Source organism: Rattus norvegicus, chromosome 7 (genome assembly GCF_036323735.1).
Source record: "Rattus norvegicus strain BN/NHsdMcwi chromosome 7, GRCr8, whole genome shotgun sequence".
Lineage (NCBI taxonomy): Eukaryota > Metazoa > Chordata > Mammalia > Rodentia > Muridae > Rattus > Rattus norvegicus.
In genome coordinates, this window is record NC_086025.1 from 6,517,885 (window position 1) to 6,524,933 (window position 7,049).

The 7,049-nt window shown below is 35.3% G+C and overlaps 1 pseudogene; it reads right to left on the reverse strand.

The window, feature by feature from the left end:
- Or6c224-ps1 (olfactory receptor family 6 subfamily C member 224, pseudogene 1) lies at positions 890–1,842 on the reverse strand (annotated as a pseudogene).

The window sequence follows — 7,049 nt, forward strand, 5'->3', positions numbered from 1 at the left end:
CAGCCGGCACTTGTTTGCTTCAACCATCTTATCTAGTTTGGTGGCTGTATATGTATGGGCCACATGTTGGGTAGGATCTGAATGGGTGTTCCTTCAGTCTCTGTTCTAAACTTTGCCTCCCTATTCCCTCCCATGGGTATTCTTGTTCCCCTTTTAAAGAAAGATTGAAGCAATCGCATTTTCGTCCTCTTCTTGTGTTTCATGTGTTCTGTGCATCGAGGGTAATTTGAGCATTAGGGCCAATATCCACTTATCAATGAGTGCATACCATGTGTGTTTTTCTGTGATTTGGTTACCTCACTCTGGATGATATTTTCCAGTTCCATCCATTTGCCTATGAATTTCATAAAGTCATTGTTTTTGATAGCTGAGTAATATTCCACTGTATAGATGTACCATATTTTCTGTATCCATTCCTCTGTTGAAGGGCATCTGGGTTCTTTCCAGTTCTGGCTATTATAAATAAGGCTGCTATGAACATAGTGGAGCATGCATCTTTGTTATATGTTGGGGCATCTTTTGGATATATACCCAAGAGAGTTTTGGCTGAGTTCTCAGGTAGTTCAATGTCCAATTTTCTGAGGAACCTCCAGACTGATCTCCATAGAAATATTTTACCATGCTGTGGGCACTCTTGAACAAATTTTGTGAGGATACCAAGGAATAGAACTTCATGAAAGCTGAATTTAGAATAGATAATAAACACAATTATTCACTGATACTGCTATATCATTGCCTGATGCTTTAACATTATATATTTCCTGAAAGTATTTCATGTTCAGAAATTCTACAAACATTTAAATGTGATGAAGTTTCCCAGTTAAGTTAAATATAAAAAATTTAAAGTACAGTTGATTTATGAAATATAATTTCAATAAAAGTCATCTCTCTATAGTAGTGAATTTTCCTGTTTCTTGAATAACAGTGCAATTCTTTTAACAAGGTCATTGAAGGCTTGCTTGACTTGTTTGTTTCAAGGTATAAATGAATGGGCTCAACATGGGAGCAATGGAAGTAGTAAGAACCATCACACCCTTATTGATAGCCAGTGAGTCCTTTGCTGAAGGTTTAATGTATATGAAGATGCAGCTGACATAGGTGATGGTAATTACAATCATGTGGGAAGAACAGGTAGAAAAGTCCTTGTTCCTCTGCTGGGTAGAATGGAATCTTAGAATGGTCTTGATTATACAGATTGGAACGAACTACACACACAACAGTCATGATAAATGTAAACACTGCACAAACTATCACTATCTGCTCTCTGAGCCAATTGTCTGTGCATGAGATCTTTAGGAGAGTATATGCATCACAGGCAAAATGGTCAATAACAGAGTCACAGAATTCCAGATTGAGGACCAGACTAAGTGGTGGCAGGATCACAAACAAGCCAGCTGCCCAGCAACAGACATTAAGTTTTGTACACATCCTGCTGCTCATGACGGTGAAATAGTGCAGGGGTTTGCAGATGGCTACATATAAGTCATAGGACATGATGGCCAGCAGAAAAATTTCTGTTACACAAAAAATCAGTACAAAATATTTGAATGATACAGTTGTTATATGTAATTGTATTGTCACCTGTTGAGATGTTGTATAAGTATCTGGGAATGCAAGCAGTTGTAAATGAAATTTCTAGGAAGGAGAAATTTTGTAGGAAAATGTACATAACAGTCTTTAGGTGTGAATCTATAAAGCCTTCCTCCATAAGGAAATGATTGTGAGGTTCCCAGTCATACTCACCACATAGGTGAGTAACAGAAAGATGAAGATCAGAGTTTTTAGTTGTGGGACATTTGTCAGTCCCAATAGAATGAATGCTGTTACTGTGTGATTTATCATAATTAAATTGTTACCTCTATCCAATATGCATTTAAAATTTTGAGATATCTGTGCAGCAGTAGTTATTAACTGGGGAAATATTATGATGTTCAACAAATTTATACCTTTATTTAGTTTGCATGTAAAATGCAGAAATATCTGTCCAGGAGTAGTAATTTATGGGAAGATATTTTGAAACCCAACTCATACACATATGTACCTTCTGTTTACAAATATCAACACGCTGGTTACTTAAGTCTCAAAATATTTGATCTTTTCTGGGTAGATTTAGAAAGTCAAACTGCCTTGTCTACATATTTAAAAATACTGTGTGTGCTTACTTCTCTTTACATTTGTTTATGAAATTGCTATTTTTTATTCAACTGCTCTTTGGGTTCAAGTTGCCCAAGCAGTTTGAGTTGGCTGCTAATGCTTTCTGGGACAGAGTTCCTCCTTGGAGCCTGAATACTAAAGTAAAATCTTTCACTGTCTTTGGTCTGTGTTTCTTGAGTTTTTTTAATTTATAAAAATTATGAATATTTTCAGTTTCAGGATCAATTTCATGTTGTTATAAGCTTTATATTTGTGAAAAATATGCTGGCATCTAGTATTATAACTACAAATATGCATATTTTCTTTAAACAGCTCCTTCAATTATTACCTCATCTCATCCTATTAATTTTTAGTTAAAATTACATTATTATCCTAACTTAGGATAATGGAAAAAATGTGTTGAGGGAATGTTCATTGTATAATAAGATGATGTGATATATAAGATATATATATATATGTATATGTATATATATATATAGATATATATATATATATGAAACAAATCATCACAATTGCTTGTAGTGTTTAATTTTGTAATGCACTTGAAATACCATTGCCAATATCATTAAGTAAAAAAAAAGCCATAATTAATTTTTAAGCCTGCCTTCAAAACTATCTCAACTTCACTTTCTTTTACTTTCGTCCTAATATGGAACAGATTTTACTATTCCTACACATTCCTCAATGAAACACTAAATATTAAGTGTTTGTGATTAGCACATTTGAATTCTTTCAGTTGATCCACAATGCTTTCATTTTCCTGTCAATATGGTCAGTTGTTAATATAACAAGTCACTTTTTGTTCATTATATTTATATTTAAATGTATAGCAACTATCCTTTAATCAAGCCAGTATGTTATGATTAGTAAACCTTCACTACAGGTTTCATACAGAGACAGCACTTGCCTTACCTATCATGAGTAATCGTCCTACAATGCTCTTTGTTTCCAGTTCTGTTACTGTTCCTCAGTCCCCAATCCTACAAATTTCTAGAGAACTGCATGTAGATACTTTCCTATAGTTCTCAAATTATCCAATTTTTAGAAAACCTCTTATTCCTTGTTGCATTTTTCTTTTGTTAACTAGGGTCTGGCATAAGTTATGCAAGAATCACTGAGATACAACCTTAGTTTTCATTGATGTTTATTATAAATTTATTAAGGCCAATGCCATATCAAATAACAAAACAATGTATAGTGCTGTTTAAATTACTACTATATTGCATTTTCCATCTAAAATATTAATACAGTCTGTGAGGAACTTTTAACTAGAAGAAAATGGAACACGAGTGTCATAAAAGAACCTATATTTGTAAAAACAGAATCATCATATCACATTTCTGGCAGTTGTCCACAGCCTTTCTCTCTTAGTTATTTCACCACAAAGATTCTTGTCTATATATTGTAAAATGATTATTTCTGGTGACCATTGATTAAATCTAGACATGCATACAAAAATTGTATTTTTCGAATTCATAGGGGTTCACAATTTCTGTTTTTAATCATGTGGATTAACTTTCTCATTGATCATGCAATACCATTAGAAGAAAATACATTTCTTACTTTCACTATTCCTGAAAAGTAGGTTCAAAAGAATGGCTGCTGTTGCAAAGAGGTGATGTTCTGAACTCTTTGCATAGAAAGAGGTTTTCCTAATATTAAGATCAATACTTATTACTATTTTGCACATCTGGAGTAGCAAATAAACACAGGAGACTTTGGAGACAAAGGCTTAGAAATAACTAATAAATCATTTGGGGGAACAGTATCTTTGTAGACTAAGAGCATCAAAGTTACTTACAGGACACTGCAAGGAAATTGTAGAATCTAATTAAAAGGAAATGTAACCCAGTTTCTTTTAATTAATGCTTGGTATGTGAGATGTAAAAGACTTAGGACTCACTTTCTGTATTACCTATTTGTTCTGTGATAAATAGATTACATGGATTTAAAATAGTAATCAGTTTTATTCTATGCAAATAATGTTTTAATTTTACTTTTAAAAAGTTAATTAATTAATCAGTATGTTTATATGTATGTTTGCACATGATGTATATGCCACGGTGACACGTGGATATCAGAGGACAAAAATGTGGAGCTGTTTCTCTCCTTTAGCCTTTATGTGGATTCTGGAAATCAAATTTTAGGCTTATACAACCGGTGTCTTTACTCAAGAATGGCCCCATAATATTATTTTAGAAAGTCAAATTAGGAGCTGAGGAGAAGGTTCAGTGCGGAGAGTAAAGTGCTTGGTGTTAAAATGTGGGGGGCCTGTATTCTAATCCCCAGCACCCATGTAAAGCTGGTTTTGGTACTGTAATTCTCTAATCACAGTGCTCCTATGTAAGGGAGGGCATAGAGACAGGAGAATCCATGGGAGCTTATGGGCCTACCATCTTGGATTTTTGTCAAAAGAGACCAGACTATTTCATAGGCAAATAAGTATTGTAGATCCAAGCGTTTATGGGGCAGTTGTATGTGTTTACTTTTCCCCTTAGGTGGCAAGCAGAATATCTTCTGGTACCATGAACACTAGTCACTATAGGTAATGGCTCAAGATAGTAACTATTCAAACTTCTTTGTTTTCAATAAGTTGTGTACGTATTGTCTTCAGCAATGGGAACTTACTCTCAGCTAGTGGCATTAGTCAATAAGCTTGGCAATAGCCTACGCTAATTTGGAGTTCCTATGGCACCTGTTGACCAACAACTTCACTAGGTATAATGCAGTCCCAGTATTTGAAGCTTCATTCGGTGACAAGAGATGTTCAGTTGGGACTTCACCCTCCCCATTATTTGGCAATTTTATTTGTATCATTTTAATAAATGTATGTATTTTAGGAGCTTCTACTGTATTAGATTTCTAATGGTGTCTTTGACTTTTTTGTCTCCTACAGTCCTTCCCCTCTACCATAAAATTTCTCAACCACCACCTGATGTTTGGCTGTGGGACTCTGTATCTGCTTCCATCAGTTTTTGAATAGAGCCTCTCAGATGTCATTTGTGCTAGGTTTCTGTCTGTCAGTATAGCACAATATCATTAACTGTGTCGGGGTGGCCCTTCATGGCATGGGCCTCAATTTGGGCTAGTCAGATTTTGGCCATTACCTCAATGTCTGCTCCCTCTTTATTCCTGCACATCTTGTAGACCGAAAAAATTGTGGGTTGAACGTTTTGTGGCTGGGGTGACATCCCCAACCTTTCATTGGAAGTACTTTCTAGTTATAGGGGGTGGACATTTCAAGTCCCCTATTGCTAATAATCTGGGCAAACTCACCCTCATAGATTCTTGGAAGCGTAGATCATCCTAGGATATTTAGCTGAAATGAGAGATGCTATGGAATAAGCTCTAGGATAGTGAAGGCTACTTAAACGTTTCATGATTTCATTCTTTTAAACGGCTGAGTAACATTCTACACTGTAAATGTACTACATGGTCTTCATTCATTTATCCATTGAAAGAGGACTAGGCTACCAATTTTTAGCTATTATGAATCGTGTTTTCTGGGCATATGCCCAAAAGTGGGAGACAGAGATTATGTTGTACATGCATTTCCATCTTCCCAAGGAACTGTCAAACTGATTTCCATAGCAGGAGTATGTTTGTACTCCCACGCAAAATGAGTAAGTATTCTTCTTACTCTACACCCTCGACATAACGAGCTGTCAATTATTTTACTGATCTTAGTCATTATTACAGATTTAAGAAACGATCAAAAAGTAGTTCTGATTTGCACTTCCTCGAAGGCTAAAAACATTTCCTAACCTAAAGAAAGAGATACCCATAAGCATAAAAGAAGCCTACAGAACTCCAAATATAATGGGCCAGAAAAGAAACTCCTCCCATCACATAATAGTCAAAACACCAAATGCACAAAATAAAGAAAGAATATTAAAAACAGTAAGGAAAAAAGGTCAAGTAACATATAAAGGCAGACCTATCAGAATCACACCAGATTTTCGCCAGAAACTATGAAAGCCAGAAGATCCTGGACAGATGTCATAAAGACCCTAAGAGAACACAAATGCCAGCCCAGGTTACTGTATTCTGCAAAACTCTCAAATAACATAGATGGAGCAACCAAGGTATTCCATGACAAAACCAAATGTACACAATATCTTTCTAGAAATCCAGCACTACAAAGGATAATAAATGGGAAAGCCCAACATAAAAAGGCAAGCTATACCCTAGAAGAAGCAAGAAACTAATTGTCTTGACAACAAAACAAAGAGAAGAAAAGCACACAAACATAACCTCATATCCAAATATGAATATAACAGGAAGCAATAATCACTATTCCTTAATATCTCTCAACATCAATGGCCTCAACTCCCCAATAAAAAGACATAGATTAACAAACTGGATACACAACCAGGACCCTGCATTCTGCAGCCTACAGGAAACACACCTCAGAGACAAAGACAGACACTACCTCAGAGTGAAAGGCTGGAAAACAACTTTCCAAGGAAATGGTCAGAAGAAGCAAGCTGGAGTAGCCATTTTAATATCAAATAAAATCAATTTTAAACTAAAAGTCATTAAAAGAGATAAGGAAGGACACTTCATATTCATCAAAGGAAAAATCCACCAAGATGAACTCTCAATCCTAAATGTCTATGCCCCAAATACAAGGGACCTAGATACGTAAAAGAAAGCTTACTAAAGCTCAAAACAAAAATTTCACCTCACACAATAATAGTAGGAGATTTCAACACCCCTCTCTCATCAATGGACAGATCATGGAAACAGAAATTAAACAGAGATGTAGACAACCTAAGAGAAGTCATGAGGCAAATACATTTAACAGATATTTATAGAACATTCTATCCTAAAGCAAAAGGATACACTGTCTTCTCAGCTCCTCATGGTACTTTCTCCAAAATTGACCATATAAT